Raw genomic sequence first — 18,652 nt, forward strand, 5'->3', positions numbered from 1 at the left:
ATTTTCAAAGTTGATTCAGTATTCTAAACTTTGCTACGACAATAAGAACTGCCAGATGTTCACTTGAATTGATTTATATAGAATGATGCCTCAGTTATTTAGTGCAATTGGGGAAATCAAGTATTTCAAAAAATGGATTATTTCCAAAAAGCTGAAGTTCAAATCTTTAAATCATTTTCATCTTGAGCACTATTTATCATCCAAAGCTCAAGTCAACATTGCCTTTTTTGAAAATCCTTCCCTAATCTCTCTACCAGCCCTGGCTAGAGGTTATGCTCCCTTTCTTTGTACCCCCACACCGTTTTGTATTGTAAGCTCCTGTTCTACTCATCTGTCCTTATCAGCCTCCTTCCTTCTCCCTCACCCTCCTAAATCACTGAAAGTTGGAACTCTGTCATACATTAATACTTCCAGTGCCTTACGCCACGTCTCATATACAGTAGATAGAGTTTCACCACGTACTAGAAGCTATTTGAAAATAGAACTTACATTTTCCTTTAAATAAAGTTTATTTAAAAATAATAATCAAAGTTTGATCACTTACATTTATTATTATGGTCCAGTACACCCTCCAACTGTATATCTATTCATCTCACTGCTGTTCGTCTCATGGCTGAGCTGCCTAGGGTTTGTTTTCGGTTTAACAAGTTTCTAGAATGAGGTGAGTTCCTGGGATTAGATTTCTAGAGCTGTTGCAGAATGGTTTGGGGTTCTTTTAGTTGACTCCAAACATTAGGGTGTCTGCCCCCTCCGTTCTTTAATTGACCTTCGGCTTTCTTCCATTTCCAACGACGGTCCTCACCTCTTCTCTTTTCTCTTTAGTTTTCGCAATTGTTGGTTTTCAGAGCAATCACCATCCTTTTTTTCCCCAGGACATAAGCCAACTCATCCCAACACATCTTATGACATCTTTTTGGCTGGTGTCATTAGAGAACTCTAGATTTAATTACATTCTGAATGTCTAAACTGAGTATTTAATCTTCCCAGAAAGCTGCTTTCTAGAAGATTGAGGTATTACAATAATTGATTCCCATTTCAAATGACTCAAAATTTGTTTTGTGTCTAAAAAAAAACCCCTCTAGAAATATAATTTTAACTTAGCAAGCAAAATCCAGAGCATGTACAAGTATTAAATTTATTTCAAGTAACTCTGTAAAATGTTTTACTTTAAATTACTTTAGGGTAAGATTCTTCATCCATTTCCTTTAGATTTTTCCAAGACTCTTCTTAGTCTTTTAGCATCACATGACTTCTTTATTTAGGACATGCTTCTTTCTGATAGCTAACCTAAATTTCTACAGTCATTTCTGTCTCTTTTTTTGCTGCACAATTTCGAGTGAAGACACAGGTTCTTCACTTACTGACACAGTGCATCCCTTGAAAGAATTGGTGGCTGCTCTAGAATTTATGTTTTTCCCTTAATTGTTGCTCCTTTCCAAGATGCACGTTAGAGCAGCATTTCTCAAATGTGATCCATTGGCCATCTGCATCACAAGAAGGCTTAGTTAGTATTTACTGTAAAAGTTCCTCAAAACCTGACACTATATATTCATTTATTCAGTATTTGGCTTTGTGTAAAAATAAAAGTAATACCAATAATAAGGTAAGTATTTAGCATATTTAGATTATGGTCCACTCCGAATCCCTGGTTATCCGTCTTGTCTCTTCAAAGCCAGCCTATTTAATTATTTGTTGTAGTGTTTAAAAGGCCCTATAGAGGTCAAGTAATCTCTTTCAGTTACGTGTGAGAAATACTCCTGGGTTTCCAATGCCCGCTTGGATTCTCCTTTCTATCCATCCTCAGTCCAGGTGAATGCATCCAGCCTCAGGCTTGCAATGATATGTATGAGCTGATGGCTTCCAAATTTATAACTCTGGTCCAACCTCTCCTCTGCACTCAGACCCATATATTCAATATCCTATTTGTCATCTCCATTTGAATGTCTAATGGGCATCTCACAGTCTGTGGCCAGGAAATCTTAAGAGAGCTGGAACATAATTCTTGATTTCCATACCAACATCTAAAACCCATACTACTTCAAGTCTTCCCGTTCCAATGAAGATCAATACATTTATTGATTTTCTCAGGCCAGAAACCGAGGAGCCATTTCAGATTCCTCTCTTTCCCATTTCTTACATCCAGTTCATTGGCAAGTCCTATTGGTACCACGTCCAGCATACATCCTGCATCTGACCAGTGTTCACTTCCTTCACACCCATCGTGCAGGTTCAAGCCACTATCTAGTTGGCTTGAACAGTTCTTGTAACAGCCTTGTCACTGTTCTCATGGCCTTCACCGCTATCCTCTATCCAGCAGCAGAATCAACTTTTTATAACATTAGTCAGATTGTATCACTCCACTGCCCAAAACCCTCTGAGCTTCCAGCCACACTCAGAATAAGACCTAAGTCCCTACCATGGTATATGGAAGGCCCACATGATGTAGCCTGCCTGCTTGCCTCGCCTTCTCCCCCACCCCTCTGTGCTTGTTCACTAAGCTCCTGCCATGTTTCTACCTCAGCATTTTCGCACGTGTTGTCTCTTCTGTCTGGAATCCCCTTTCCCCGTGTATCTCCTTGAATTTTTCCATTGTTTCTTTTAGGTCTCTCCTCCATATCACCTCATTTGAGAGGGCGTTCTTATTTAACCTGCCATCACTCCCCATTTCCCGACCCTGTTTGACATTTCTCCAAAACGTGTACGCTACCTGGCATTCTATTACATAATTATTTTGTATGTTTGCTGTCTATATTATTCCTGTCTGTGTTATTCTACTGGGAGCACCACTTCTCATGCATTTCTGTAACAGTATGAGCACATAATATCTTTTGAATGTGTGAATTTAATCCATGTCCCTTCTTCATACAATACTTTAGTTAAATGGTGGCTAAGAATTTGAAAGAAAACATTTTGAAATTTCTCTATGGCGTAAAGTGACAATGACATCACTCAGCTTTGAGTGATCATTAAATTAGTCTGTAATTTTTTTTTTTTTTCCAAGACAGAGTCTTGCTCTGTCACTTAGGCTGGAGTACAGGGATATGATCTCAGCTCACTGCAACCTCCAGCTCCTGGGTTCAAGCAATTCTCCTGACTCAGCCAGTAGCTAGGATTACAGGCACAAGCCACCACATCTGTTTTGTTTTTTTTTGTATTTTTAGTAGGTATGAGGTTTTACCATGTTGGCCAGGCTGGTCTCAAACTCCTGACCTTGTGATCCGCCCACCTTGGCCTCCCAAAGTGCTTGGATTACAGGCATGAGCCACCGCACCCAGCCTAGTCTGTTAATTTTTACTTTTTTGTTGTTTGAAATGGTGTCCGTAAGTCTGATTACACATATTTTATTATTGAGACTTCCCTCTTCATCTTGGCTGAAAATTCCTAGAGCCTCTTAGCTGGGCCCTCTATATCCCCAAATCTAAATGATAGCACTACCATAATTGTTTTTATCATTTGATGTCACTGTGAACCTGTGAGTATAAGTAATCCACAGAATTTCTTCTGAGATATTTTCTGATGTTGTGTTCTTACTTATAAGTTAGATTTGCTTCAGACATGTTTAGTTATGTTTCTAGTGGCAATGGAAAGATGTTAAATTGGATATCAGAAATATTAAAAGCTTCTTTTTCTTAGCTTGGCATCATCAACAGTCCTCATGTAGGTAGTTGAAGATATTATGCCCAGAATTTAGTATATGCATTAAATATGATAGAGTTCACTAGGAAATGTAAAAATAGAACAAAATGCAACACTTTGCTCACAGATTGGAGGTGAGGTGATTGGTATGTTAATTAAAGGTGACCTCAACACTCTTAATATTAACCTCCTGATTTTCTCCAGTGTTTCAGGTGGAAAAAAATTATTCTTCAATATTCGTAAGAATGAGATAGGACACAAATGAAGTCCAGACCAAGTACAAAAACATGAGCTCCTTCTCCTGGCTGCTCAACTAATGCAGACTTAGCCTGAGGATGAGATAACTATCTCAACAGCCATTCCATCGCTCAGACTTCAAATTATAGTAATTATGACAATTTGTGCCAATAGCCACGAGGTGGGATTTTTGATGTGGTTAAAAATAACATCTGTAAAACCCAATAAAAATTACATTTTGCTAATTTTCTGATAAGATACTGTTTTAACTATACTGTGTCCTGCCGCTGTCGGTTTTCAATTAGAGCATTCCTTAAAAAAATTTTTTTAACCCATTTTGCCTCCTGGATCCAATTCCATCCTCAGCAATGCGTTTGTTTTAATGCTTTTAATTAATTGTTTTGTGTGGATTTTGCCTTTCAAACTGATACTAATCTTCAAGACTTTATTAATGTGCTGATTGCTAAATCTTGACACAAAAGGACCAATAGCACAACTCAGCTTGTTCTTTCTGCTTAGAAAACAGAGTTCCCACAGCGGCCTGCTCAGCCAAGTCAGTGCAGAAAAGGACAATGATGAAGCGAATAATGGTGCCACTAAACGGGTTGGGTCTGCAGTTCTGTTGGGCTTGGAAATTGCTAGCTGACTCTAGGGGCACAGCCATTGGTGCTATTTCACAACGAGGTTCCGTCAAATGCATTGTAACACTGCCTTGTGTCTTCCTATGCTGTGTCTCCTTTACGTCCCTTTCCTCTTGATTACTTTTTGATGCAAAACACACGTATTTTCCCATCTCTTTATTTCACAGGTGATAAAGTTGAGGTTTGGAGAGCTCAAGTGGCCTACCCAAGTTAGCTCAGTAGGTGGACGAGTAGGTGGACCTACGGCAGGGCTAGCGTAAGGGCCTTTGATTCTCCTTCCATTGGTCTTCCAACTTCACCATGGGCCTCTAAGCCACCATGTTAGTGTGTGGGTAGGGCCAGCTGCTTCCTCAGAAATTGTTTTCTCATCTTTGCCCTTTGCTTACTCCATCTTCTCTCTAAACAAACACATAAAGTTCCTTCTTGATCCAGCAGCCTCCTCCAGCCATCACCTCATCCCTTTCCATTCCTTTTCTTCACATCTATACTTCGTAAGAGAATAGGCTACTCTTGTTGGCTCCACGTTTTCACATTCGCCCAACAACATGGCACCACTAAACTGAGACTAGTTGGCGACAGTATTACTCAAACCAATCTTCTCTCTTCATTTCTGTGTTAGTTTTTACACTGCTGATAAAGATATACCTGAGACGGGGAAGAAAAAAAGGTTTAATTGGACTTTCAGCTCCTCATGCCTGGGGAGGCCTCAGAATCAATGGCAGGAGGTGAAAGGCACCTCTTACATGGTGGTGGCAAAAAAAAATGAGGAAGATGAAAAAGTGGAAACCCCTGATAAAACTGTCAGATCTTGTGAGACGTATTCACTACCATGAGAACAGCGTGGGGGAAACCACTCCATGATTCAGATTATCTCCCACCAGTCTCTCCCACAACACATGGGAATTATGGGAGAACAATCCAAGACAAGATTTGGGAGGGGACACAGAGCCAAACCATATTATTTCCATCTTCACTGTTCCGTTTCTGGCCCTCACTATCTCTCCTCTGGCCCTGTGGGTACTGGGTGATATGGGAAATAGGAGTTTCTTCATTTACACATTTCCTAATCACTGAGGGCATTGTAGTAGACAAAACACACATGATTCCTTCTCTCACTGAGCTTATAAGATCTTTTGGCCTGTTCTGTTTGAGGTGAATGATTAAATCCCTTCTTCTAATTTCTTCTGTCTCTCCACCTCAAGTACATGTACATAATCCTCTCATCTAAAAAAATCATTTTACTGTAAACAATGTCAATAATTGTATTCTTTTACATATATTAACTTCTGAAGCAAACAGCTAAAACAATAGCTTAGTTATTATTAAAATATTTGGTTGGTACAAAAGTAATTGCGATTTTTGCCATACTTTAATGGCAGTTACTTTTGCACCAACATAATAGAAGTTATATTCTCTAGCAATAGTTTTTGCTCCCCAAGACTGGTGGTTTTTTTTAAGAGAGCTTGCATTTGTGTGTGTGTGTGTGCACATGTGTCATGGTAAGAGTGTCTATATAATATTTCATGTGCTAATTTTCTGGTTAGCATTTCTCTATGAAGACATTTTCTTATTTGCCATTATTGATGAATTTCAAATACCCAAGTGTTTGCTTTAAAAAAGAGATTCACCTTTTCATCCATTTTTTCCACTTGCAAATTCATCTCTTGCCAGTTATGCAAAACACTGAAAGTATGACAGTGCATTATCATTTAATTCCTCAGCAATCTTTTTCAATTAGCTAATCAAGTCCTTTAGTTATTTAAAATTTTTTTATTGAAAACAGACTAGACATTTATAGTTTATTTTAAGTAAAAAAAAAAATTCCCTTTACAGAAACTCAGTGTGGTTTTATTTCACTTAGATTTTTGCTCCCTCTTCCTCTTAGAGCTTGAAAACTCAGGTCTGTCAAGAAATTAGTCCTTCTTGAATGTTTAAGTAACTTGTTAAGAAACCAAGGCTCTGACTGTGCCTGGAACATAAATAAAGATGACACACGCAGTTCTGGTAATGTTAGGAGCCACCACAGAGTTCTAAAGGGTCAATTTCACATCAGTCATAAATATAGCTGGAAAGAGTCATCTGCTGATTTTATCTTGCTGACCTGCTACACACAGATTTGGCATCAGGTAGAAAAGTATAAGGTCCATGTTTTTCATCATTTAAATCAGGAATGGCTCACCTTAAACCTCGCAGGAGCTGAGTTGAGTGGGTAGAAGGGGACAATAAAGGACAAGTGGGAAGGGACTTCTTAGCTACCCAGGAGATAAGGACCGAAGGCAGCCAGACCTCAGAGCTGTGAGGGCCAGGGCCAGGTCTGTTGTGCTTACTATCATGATCCCATCACCTGTTGAATACTCCTCAGCGAGAGTGGTTTCAGGTAAACGTTTTTGCTTTAATTGCTATGAGTTGCAAAGCAAATGGGAAGTGAAAAGATAAAGAAAAATGTCGTCTATTTATTCAAGAAGTTTGGTTGTTAAGGAAGAAAAGAGTTTGATGCCTAGAGGAGCTGTGGAATCAGAGGAGGTTTTCTGCTTTTGGTTTTTGGCAGGCGGGCATTGGAAGCAACTTAAATATATTTGTAAGAGTAGCAAAGAGGTAAAGGAGAGGCTGAAGACAAGAAGAGGGTATTGATAGATTGAGATCCAAGAGGGACAATGTAGGATATACTCACACACACTCTCTGCCATACGCACTTTAACAGATACATCACTTTTTGGTGTACAGTATAAGGGCATCAGATTTTTTAAATCTTTTGATCTTTAGAAGAAAGTCTTCTCTCTTGTCTTGTTTTGTTTTGTTTGTGACACAGAGTCTCACTTTGTTTCCCAGGCTGGCGTGCAGTGGCCCAATCTCAGCTCACTGCAACATCTGCCTCCTGGGTTCAAGCAATTCTCCTACCTCAGCCTACTGAGTAGCTAGGACTACAGGGGCATGCCACTACACTCGGCTAATTTTAGTGTTTTTAGTAGACATAGGGATTCACTATGTTGGCCAGGCTGGTCTTGAACTCCTTACCTCAAGTGATCTGTCTGCCTTGGCCTCCCAAAGTGCTGGGGTTACAGGTGTGAGCCACCATGCCTAGCCTCTCTTGCTTTTATTTCTGAAAACTTTCTGGCATAAAATTCCTAGTTCTGGAAAAATGTAAGTTGAAGAAAAGAAATTTCATTGAAGTATGAAACACCAGTCACACACACACATTACATATAAATATATGGTATATACAAATTATATGTTATATAAAATGTAATATATATATATTTAAGGAATGATTAGGGAAGCTAGGAAGGGTCATAAATATTAGATTGACCATGAGCATTCTCTATTTTTTAGACATTAAAAATTTCACATAATAAAACATTTTTGTAAAGCGTTAAACAGTTGTCAAACTCAAATGCTAATTATTTACTCACTCCTTGAGTTTTGAAATGATGATAAGACCTTGGGCAGTCTACAGTGATAGTTAATTGAGTACTCTAATAACTTTAGTGAAATCTGCATTAGATAACTTTCTACATTCTCAACCTCTTTAATTTTCCGATCTGATAGGTAACGAACAAGTTAACTAATTGCTTTATTGACAATTATTTTAATTATTACTAACATCGAGCATCTCTCCTATGCTTACTGGCTATTTATTATTATTCTTCCTTGGTTGACTTTTAAAATATCATTTGCCAATTATATTCATTTCCTGTAACAAATTACCACAAACTTGATGGCTTAAAACAACAGAAATTTATTCTCTCACAGTTCTGGAAGCCAGAAGTGGAACTCAGTATCACTGAACAGAAATCAAGGCGTCAGTAGGGCCACACTTCCTCTGGAGGCTCCACAGGTGACTCTGTTCCTTGCCTCCTCCATCTTCTGTAGCTACCAGCATCCCTTGGATTGTAGCCACATTACTTCAGTCTCAAGGCTAGCATCTTCAAACACGTCTCTGCTCCATATTCACATCAATTTCTTCTCTGTGTATACAAAATCCAGTTGCCCCTTTGCTATGACCTGAATGTATCCACCCAAAGGCATGTGTTTGAAATGTAATCTCCAATTTAACAGTGTTGGACGGTGGAGCCTAAAGGGAGGTGTTTAGAATGTTCCATCCTCATGAATGGATAGAAGCTAGTTATGAAAGAGCTTGAGGCTGTAAATTTGATGGATGGCTCTTTCTTGCCCTCTTGCACTTCCATCCTCTGCCACGGGCTGATGCAACAAGACCCTCACCTGCTGCCAGATCCTTGATCTTGGACTTCTCGGCCTCCAGAACAATAAAAAATAAATTTCTGTTTATTATAAATTACCCAGTCTTATATATTCTGTTGTAGCGACATGGAATGAATGATGACACCCCTTCTTATAATAATATTTTTAAGTGCATTTAGGGCCTACCCGGACAATAATCTTCTCATTTCTCTCTATTTCCCTAAAATCTACCCAGGAGGTCCAGAGTTAAGGACAGCTAGGCCACAGAGCTGTGAGGCTGTCTGTTTTACTTATCATAATCCCTTTATAGAATTAACTGAACCACGCCTTCATAGCCTCTTCATCCTGTTTCTTTTTTCTTTTCCTTATGTCAAATAAAGTAACATTCACAGGTTCCAGGGTTTAAGCTGTGGATATCTTTTTGTAGACCATTTTTTAGTCTCTCACACTCATTTTTTATATTGCCCTTTTGAAAAATAAATGCTTTATATTGGAATAATTTTAGATTCACAGACATGTTGCAAAACTAGCACAGTGTTCTCATTTATCTTTCACCCAGTTTCCCTAGGATGAATTTAAAGATGTTTTATTTCTTTAAAACTTTGTTTCAAGATTTTTAGGTGCTAATAAATTTGGGTATAGTGTTTATTTTTAGAATAAAATGTTTTGAAAAAAAGGTTTATTTTGTTCTTTTTAATTTAAAATGAGATCCCAGTTATCCATCTCCTATTTTCCAAAGCAAGGAAGGCGAAGAGGACCATGATTCTGGCTAAAAATCAAATTGATGCATAAAGCAAAATCACACAATTTCACTCGGATCAGCAACTAGAAAACAGCCATGACTGTCAAATACGGGAGAAAGTTTTAGTAATTTGGATGTGACAATTCCCAAAGTTTCTTTTATACCTTGTCAATAAATTTCCATATAGATTTTGTTTCATTTGCTCAAGAACAGCTTGGGATATTGTTAAGATTTTATTTTAGAAGGAAAAATTGAAAGTAGTAGATTTCAATTTTGTGTGTCTGTGTGTACCAAGAGAAAGGGTATATAGCCTAGTTATCCCATTTACTAGTCCCATGCTATATCATTAAATAAGACATTGACGATCTTGAATTAATTATATACAGTCATGCATCAATTCATGATAGGCATACATTCTGAGAAATGTGTCATTAGGCTATTTCATCATTGTGCAAACCTCACAAAGTGTACTTACGCAAAGATGTTACTTATGTGTAGCCTGATGCATATCTGGGCTATGTACGTGGTAGAGTCTATCGCTCCTAGGCTCCAAACACATACAGCACGTTATTATACTGAATATTACAGGCCATTGTAAAGCAATGGTAAGTATTTGTGTATCTAAACACAGAAAAAATACAGTAAAAATATGGTATGAAAATAAAAAATGGTGCTCCTGTATAGGGCACTTACCATGAATGACGTTTGCAGGACTGGAAATTGCTCTGGATGAGAAAGTAAGTGAGTGGTAAGTAAATGTGAAGGCCTAGGACATTACTGTACACTATTGTACACTTTATAAATACTGCATACTTAGGCTACACTAAATTTATATAGAAAGTTAATAAATTTAACGTTTTTACTTTATAAACTTCTTAATTAAAAAAAATTTCCTACTCTTTTAATAACATTTAGCTTAAAACACAAACAGTGTACAACTGTATAAAAATGTTCTTTATACCCTTATTCTATAAGATTTTAAAATATTTTTACAATTTTTATATTTTTTAACTTAAGTTTTTTTATTAAACACGAAGACACAGACACACACATTAGCCCCAGTCTACGTCAGGTCAGGACCATCAATATCACTGTCTTCCACCTCCACATCTTGTCCCACTGGGAAGGTTTTCAGAGGCAATAATATGTATGAAGCTGTTGTCTTCCATGGTAATGTCTTCTTCTGGAATACCTTTTGAATGATTAATTGCAACTGTTTTAAAGTTAACGTTTTAAAAATAAGGAGTACACTCTAAAATAATGATTAAAAGTATAGCATAGTAAAGATATAAGCCAATAACTTCGTGGTTTTTACTGAACAAAAGTGTATGTGCTTTACATTTGTATGACTGGTAGCACAGTAGGTTTGTTCACACCAACATTACTGCAAACACGTGGATTACGCATTGCACTGTGATGTCGAGGCAGCTGTAATGTCACTGGGTGATAGGAATTCTCAGCTCAATTATAATCTTGTGGGACCACTGTTTGTTGTCTCTTGTTAATGGAATCGTTATGTGGCTCATGGTTGTATTACTTAGGAATATTACAGAGTGTGATTTGATCAAAACAATGTCCATCTAGGGGGTTGAGGTAAGCCACTCTAAATTTCACACAATTTCAGGCATTTGGTGGGATAAGCAAATGATCAATGGTTATATTTTCACGTTCATTTGTATTTGTTTTCTGGTGCTTGACGTTTGTCATCAAATATAGATTTGGCAATAGAGATCTGTGGACTGATTTGTTGAGATTAAGGAAACAGAAGGTAAAATTCTATTTAAAGACTTGATTTGGTGATGACACATTTTTAACTTCTTTGTGACCAGCTACATTGCTATCATGAAGAATCAACCTGACCCTCTTAGTATAGGCAGCAGAACAATCATGTTTCCCACTATACCATCTGGAGAAAGCTGCTGGTTGAATGACACTGTATATGATGCATGAGAGACTAATAAAAACAGCAAACCTTTTATTATAAAAGTTTGAGATCTCAGAACTCCTCAAGCCACCACGGTCTTCGGATATTGTTTTCTCAATGGCTTTGGGCCAATTACTTAGCCTCTTTACCTCAGCTTCTCAATTGGAAAAATGGGAACTGTTATAGTATGATTAATTTATCTCCTAAGGGGGTTGTTTATATTAATTAACTGCTGTTAAGAGCTTTGAAGATGAAAAGTGCTAACTGCTTATGCCATGATTACCCACGGAATAGTGGAATATGATAACTGCTTCACTAGATAAATGACTAAACCTGATACACACAAACTATGAAATCAGTAGGAGGGTTTAAGAACCTGGGCAATGAGACAGCTGAGGAACTAAACTCATCAAGGAATAGATTTGTTTTGTGTTAGCCTTGATTTAAGCTGTTTACCTTCTGAAATATACGTTTAAAATTTCATAATGCAGGCATCACATTTTGCTTTGCCAGTACCTATAATGAAATTTCTTTCATGGATATATTTTCTCTATAAACCCAAATAAATCTGCCTCAACTCATATTCTAGAAAACACTGATTATTTCAAGTTACTCTTTTTGAGTGTGCTCATATCCACCCACACGTGACACGCAGATTGTTATTGTTGACAGGGTAGAACATTCTCCTTCTTATTCGCAACGTTCAAAGAAAATCAAACACGAGTGGAGCATAAATGGCTATTGCTTTTATCTAATTTTTAATCTAAAATTATACTTTAAGTTCTGGGATACATGTGCAGAACGTGCAGGTGTGTTACATAGGTATACATGTGCCATGGTGGTTTGCTGCACCCATCAACCTGTCATTTACATTAGGCATTTCTCCTAATGCTATCCCTCCCCTTGCCTCCCACACCCCTCAAAAGGCCCTAGTATGTGATGTTCCTCTTCCTGTGCCCATATGTTCTCATTGTTCAACTTATGAGTGAGAACATGTGGTGTTTGGTTTTCTGTTCCTGTGTTAGTTTGCTGAGAAAGATGGTTACCAGCTTCATCCATGTCCCTGCAAACAACATGAACTCATTCTTTTTTATGGCTGTATAGTATTCCATGTTGTATATGTGCCACATTTTCTTTAACCAATCTAACATTGATGGGCATTTGGGTTTGTTCCAAGTCTTTGCTATTGTGAATAGTGATGCAACAAACATAAGTGTGCATGTGTCTTTATAGTAGAATGATTTATGCTCCTTTGGATACTTACCCTGTGTGGGATTGCTGGGTCAAATTGTATTTCTAGTTCTAGATCCTTGAGGAATTGCCACACTGTCTTCCACAATGGTTGAATTAATTTACACTCCCACCAACAGTATAAAATTGTTCCGATTTCTCCACATCCTCTCCAGCTCTGCTGTTTCCTGACTTTTTAGTGATAACCATTCTAACTGGCCTGAGCTGGTATCTCATTGTGGTTTTGATTTGCATTTTTCTAATAACCGGTGATGATAAGCTTTTTTTCCTAAGTTTGTTGGCTGCACATATATCTTCTTTTGAAAAGTGTCTGTTCATATCCTTTTCCCACTTTTTGATGGGGTTGTTTCTTTCTTGTAAATTTGTTTAAATTCCTTGTAGATTCTGGATATTAGCCCTTTGTCAGATGGATAGATTGCAACAATTTCCTTCCATTCTGTAGGTTGCCTGTTCATTGTGATGATAGTTGCTTCTGCTGTGCAGAAGGTCTTTAGTTTAATTAGATCCCATTTGTCAATTTTGGCTTTTGTTGACATTGCTTTTGGTGTTTTAGTCATGAAGTCTTCACTTATGCCTATGTCCTGAATGGTATTGCCTAGGTTTTCTTCCAGGGTTTTTATGGTTTTAGGTCTTAAGTTTACATCTTTAATCCATTTTGAATTAATTTTTGCATAAGGTGTAAGGAAGGGGTCCAGTTTCAGTTTTCTGCATAATGGCCAGCTAGTTTTCCCAACACCATTCTTTAAATAGGGTATCTTTTCCCCATTGCTTATTTTTGTCAGGTTTGTCAAAGATCAGATGGTTATAGAAGTGTGGTGTTATTTCTGAGCCCTCTGTTCTGTTCCATTGGTCTACATCTCTGTTTTGGTACCAGTACCATGCTGTTTTGGTTACCGTAGCCTTTTAGTATAGTTTGAAGTCAGGTAGTGTGATGCCTCCAATTTTGTTCTTTTTGCTTAGGATTGTCTTGGCTATACAGGCTCTTTTTTTTGGTTCCATATAAAATTTGAAGTAGGTTTTTCTAATTCTGTGAAGAAAGTCAATGGTAGCTTCATGGGGATAGCATTGAATCTGTAAATTACTTTGGGCAGTATGGCCATTTTTATGATATAGATTCTTCCTAACCATTTTCATGTTTTTGCATTTGTTTGTGTCCTCTCTCATTTCCTTGAACAGTGATTTATAGTTTTCTTTAAGGAGATCCTTCACATCCCTTGTAAGTTGTATTTCTAGATATTTTATTCTCTTTGTAGCAATTGTGAATGGGAGTTCACTCATGATTTCGCTCTCTGTTTGCCTATTATTGGTGTATAGGAATGCTTGTGATTTTTGTTCATTGATTTTGTATCCTGAGACTTTGCTGAAGTTATTTATCAGCTTAAGGAGATTTTGGGCTGAGGCAAAGGGGTTTTCTAAATATGCAGTCATGTCATCTACAAACAGATATAATTTGACTTCCTTTCTTCCTGTTTGAATACTTTTTTTTTTCTCTTGCTGGATTGCCCTGGCCAGAACTTCCAACACTGTTGAATAGGAGTGGTGAGAGAGGGCATCCTTGTCTTGTGCTGGTTTTCAAAGGGAATGCTTCCAGCTTTTGCTTTCAGTATGATATTGAGCCAATGAATATTTAAGGATATTAATTTACTTCCTCTAATAGTCTTTAAGAAATCCAAAAAATAAACATATGGAATAAAGAAATAAAATGTCAAACTTCAAGCTTCAGCTCTCACTGAGGACTGTGTTTTGGCATTGACCGTATCATTACCTGCCTAGTTATGAGGTCATACTTCTGCATAACTCATTAGAATTTACCTTTAATTTTATAGCAAACCATAACTGCAAAGCCAACGTGTTCTTGTCAACATTTATTGCGTGGGCATAAATTTTTCAAGGGCATATATTAAAGAAAAGTAAAAGGACAGAGTCTCTCCAAAGTTCTTTGGATTAAGAGTCTTAATGATACTTAAAAATATTTCATTCAGGGTATCATTTTGGGAACTTTCTCTAGCATTCTAATGATCCACAGATAATATTTAATATCATTTCATTTTGAGACAATAGGCTTTAAATTTTCTTCCTCAATTTTTCTTTCCTTATGTATATGTTACTTTGTTTTTAAAAAGGATTTAAGGCAGCCTTCTTTATTAGAACATGTCTTCTCTATAATGCAATAAAATCCTCAAAGCTGAGGAACATATCTGTAGTGGGATATGGGAAAGCACAAATTTAAATTAATTCTCATTGAAATGCTTACTATTCATGCTTTAGAGATACCACAGTGTCGTGAAAAGCATATCAAATTTTTAGTCAAAAAAATGATTTCATTCTCTAGCACTTACTTGATGGTGCAATTTTGACAAATCTTTTGACCTCAGTATTCCTACCTATAAGCTGGAAATAATATCTTCATCATAGACTTACTATAAGGATTAAATAATTAATGTTTATGAGAGAGTGTGTGGTATCTGGTAGGCACTACACACATTTTATTGATCCATTTGGCCAGTAAAAATACCCACAAAAGGGTCATTTCATATTTTTACCTAAAAGCTTGTGCTTGCATCAGTTCTGTTTCTGTAAATAGTTCATTCATGAATGATTCCTACAACTATAATGTAGTTGTAGCTTTCTCATGCCATAACATGTATCTTAAATGCTCATATTCTTTTCTTTTCCTTCCTTCCTTTCCTTCCGTCCTTCCCTCCTTTCCTTCCTTCCTTCCTTTCCTTCTTTCCTTCTTTTTTTCTTTTTTTCAGGGTCTTGCTGTATCACGCAGGCTGGAGTTTGGTGATGCGATGATGGCTCAGTGCAGCCTGACCCCCCCTGGCTCAAGCAATCTTCCCATCTTCTGAGTAGCTGGGACCACAGGTGCAGATCACCATGCCTGGCTAATTTTTGTATCTTTTGCGGACACAGTCTCACTATGTTTCCCGGGCTGTTCTTGAATTCCTTGGCCGAAGTAATCCTTCTGCCTTGGCATCCCAAAGTGCCGGGATTACAGGCATGAGCCAATGCACCCAAAATGCTAATTTTCTTTTAAAGAATTTAATTTTAAAGGAAAAAAGGTTTGTCCTTGATTACTTTTCAACTGAGAAATCAGTGGTTTAAAGGAGGTATCCTACGACTTCATTTTAAACATAATCTTTCAGAATGATGAATGAGGGTATACTTTATGACTTGAGTTGGTTTAACAGTGTAAACTTTCACAGCCTTTAATTCAAGTGTCCCTGAATTCTGTTTTCAGGCTTCGGCTACCACTTCAATGAATACAGCATCAGTGCCTCAGACAAGTGACAAGGAAATCCTCATATAACCTTAAAAAGGGAGAGAAAGGAATGGGGAAGTGCCTAAGCCTAACAGAGGAATAAGTCTTCTCAGAATCCAAGCCCAGATAAACATTTGAACGGGAATGGTACCTTCCTGTGTGTGGTGGAAGACGCGTCCCTTTCAGGCTGCAGATTTTGGCAGGCTGGCGTGTTGACTTTGTCACCTCGCGCTCGCTCGGTTTCCGCCGCCTCGCCGCGGGCTTCCGCCTGCGCATGCGCACACCGCCGCTTGCTGCGCGCCAAGACCGGGCCGCAGGCGCAGTCCTGTGAGTGCTCTGGGAACCTCTGTCAGCCTTCGGCCTCCCCTCCCTGCTGCCGAATCGGCCGCCATCAGACGTCATTTTAGCTCTATCTGCCTAACATCCCTGGCAGTCAGGAGTCTCTGCACAACACAGAGAACCGACGACATCCCTATCGGAAGATCAGCGCCACTTTCCTCATTTCAGTCTGGCGGTAAAACTCCATACGATCGGATTAAATGGGAGGAAAAGCAAGAGGCAGATAAAAATGTTTGCAAGTTTGGGTTGTAGACCTAAAAAGGTCTAAAAAGACGTGTAGACCACAGCAGTCTGGCAAATACAGATCCTTAACAAGTCCCGTTTGTTGACACAGGGCAGTGGGCAGTTTAAAACGCCATTTGGGAGGTACCTTAACCGTCCTAAACGTGGATACCGCCCAGGTTGCCCTCTTCATTGGCTGGCATCTGAGAGAGAGATGGATTCAAGAGGCCGTTTCTGGGGGCAGAAGACTGGTACCCAGTGCTCACATTCTCACCACCAGGGGCCCCCAACCCCATGACCTGATGAGGCGGTTGCCTAAGAGTTAGTTTGAAGAATGTCATCAGGCTCTTAGATGAAGTAAGAATGCCAGAAATAATGTGTTATCCAAATGAGAACCATCTGTCGTTTGTAAGTATTTTTAAGTATTTGCAAAGTTTTCAAAAAATAGTTTTGCTTGCTTTTTGAAAGTCACTCCATGACAAAGATGATTATGTCACATGCCTTAGTTCACTTCAGGCTTTATCTTTGAGAGATTAAGAATTTTAATTATTATGATTGTTATAGTAAAGTAACAAATCATTGTTTATCATTAGCACTTCGATCCGCTTGCCTTTTTGAACTGGATCTCTCCCCCTTGCCATAAGCTTTGTTCTTTCAGCTACACTTCATTGTTTTTTTAAATTTCAGTAGGTTATTGGGAAACAGGTGGTGTTCGGTTACACAAATAAGTTCTTTACTGGTGATTTCTGAGATTTTGGTGCATCTATCACTCAGGCAGTGGACAGTATACCCATTGTGTTTTCTTATTACTCTTCACCCCTCCCACTTTCTGCCACCCAGTCCCCAGAGTCCATCGTATCATTCTTACGCCTTTGCATCCTCATAGCTTAGCTCCCACTTATAAGTGAGAACGTATGATGTTTGATTTTCCATTCCTGAGTTACTTCACTTAGAATAATGGTCTCCAACTCCATCCAGGTTGCCGCAAATGCCATTATTTCGTTCCTTTTTATGGCTGAGTAATGCTTGTTGTGTATTTTATATTTATATATATGCGTGTGTGTGTGTGTGTATAAAATACACACCATGTATATATATACATTATATATATATTATACCTATCATGTATATATATATACAGCATGTATATACATACACATATATGTTTGTGTGTGTGTGTGTGTGTGTGTGTGTGTGTGTATAATTTTATTTATCCACTCGCTGATTGATGGGCATTTGGACTGGTTCCATAATTTTGTAATGGTAAATTGTGCTGCTATAAACCTGCACGTGCAAGTGTCTTTTTCATATAATGACTTCTTTTCCTCTGGGTAGATACCCAGTAGTGGGATTGCTGGATCAAATGGTAGTTCTACTTTTAGTTCTTTAAGGAATCCCCACACTGTTTTCCATAGTGCTTGTACTAGTTTACATTCCTACCAACAATGTAGAAGTGTTCCCTTTTCACCACATCCACACTGACATCTATTGTTTTTTGATTTTTGGATTATGGCCATTCTTGCAGGAGTAAGATGGTACACATTGTGGTTTTGATTTGCATTTTCCTGATAATTAGTGATGCTGAGCATTTTTTCATATGCTTATTGGTCACTTGTATATGTTCTTTTGAGAACTGTCTATTTATGTCCTTAGCCCAGTTTTTGATGGGATTGTGTTTCTTGCTGATTTGTTTGAGTTCCTCATAGATGTTGGATATTAGTCCTTTGTTGGCTGTATAGACTGCGAACATTTTCTCTATTCTGTAGGTTGTCTGTTTGCTCTGCTGATCGATTCTTTTGCTGTGCAGAAGCTTTTAGTTGAATTAAGTCCAATCTATTTATTTTAGCTTTTGTTGCATTTGCTTTTAGGTTCTTGGTCATGAAGTCTTTGCCTGAGTCAATGTCTAGAAGGGTTTTTCCAGTTTTATTTTCTAGAATTTTTATGGTTTCAGGTCTTAAATTTAAGTCCCTGATCCAACTTAAGTTTATTTTTGCGTAGGGCGAGAGGTGAGGATTCAGTTTCATTCTTCTACTTGTGGCTTGCCAATTATCCCAGCACCATTTATTGAATAGGGTGTCCTTTCCCCACTTTATGTTTTTATTTGCTTTGTCAAAGATCAGTTGTCTTTCAGCCAGACAGAGGGTTAGCAAGGCCCAGGTCTTCAATAGTCAACAAAAACAGGAATATGATGTTCA

At 38.0% G+C, this 18,652-nt stretch overlaps 1 long non-coding RNA gene across 1 annotated transcript; it reads right to left on the bottom strand.

Moving 5' to 3' along the window:
- Positions 1-353: 353 nt before the first annotated feature.
- Positions 354-17,430, bottom strand: LOC108311133. The gene is made up of 3 exons (XR_001828060.1): positions 17,294-17,430; positions 2,477-2,480; positions 354-365 (listed from the first exon to the last, which is right to left on the bottom strand). It is a non-coding gene; the product is annotated as an uncharacterized LOC108311133 (long non-coding RNA).
- Between the last annotated feature and the right edge of the window lie 1,222 nt (positions 17,431-18,652).

This window comes from Cebus imitator, unplaced genomic scaffold (assembly GCF_001604975.1).
Source record: "Cebus imitator isolate Cc_AM_T3 unplaced genomic scaffold, Cebus_imitator-1.0 Scaffold111, whole genome shotgun sequence".
NCBI lineage: Eukaryota > Metazoa > Chordata > Mammalia > Primates > Cebidae > Cebus > Cebus imitator.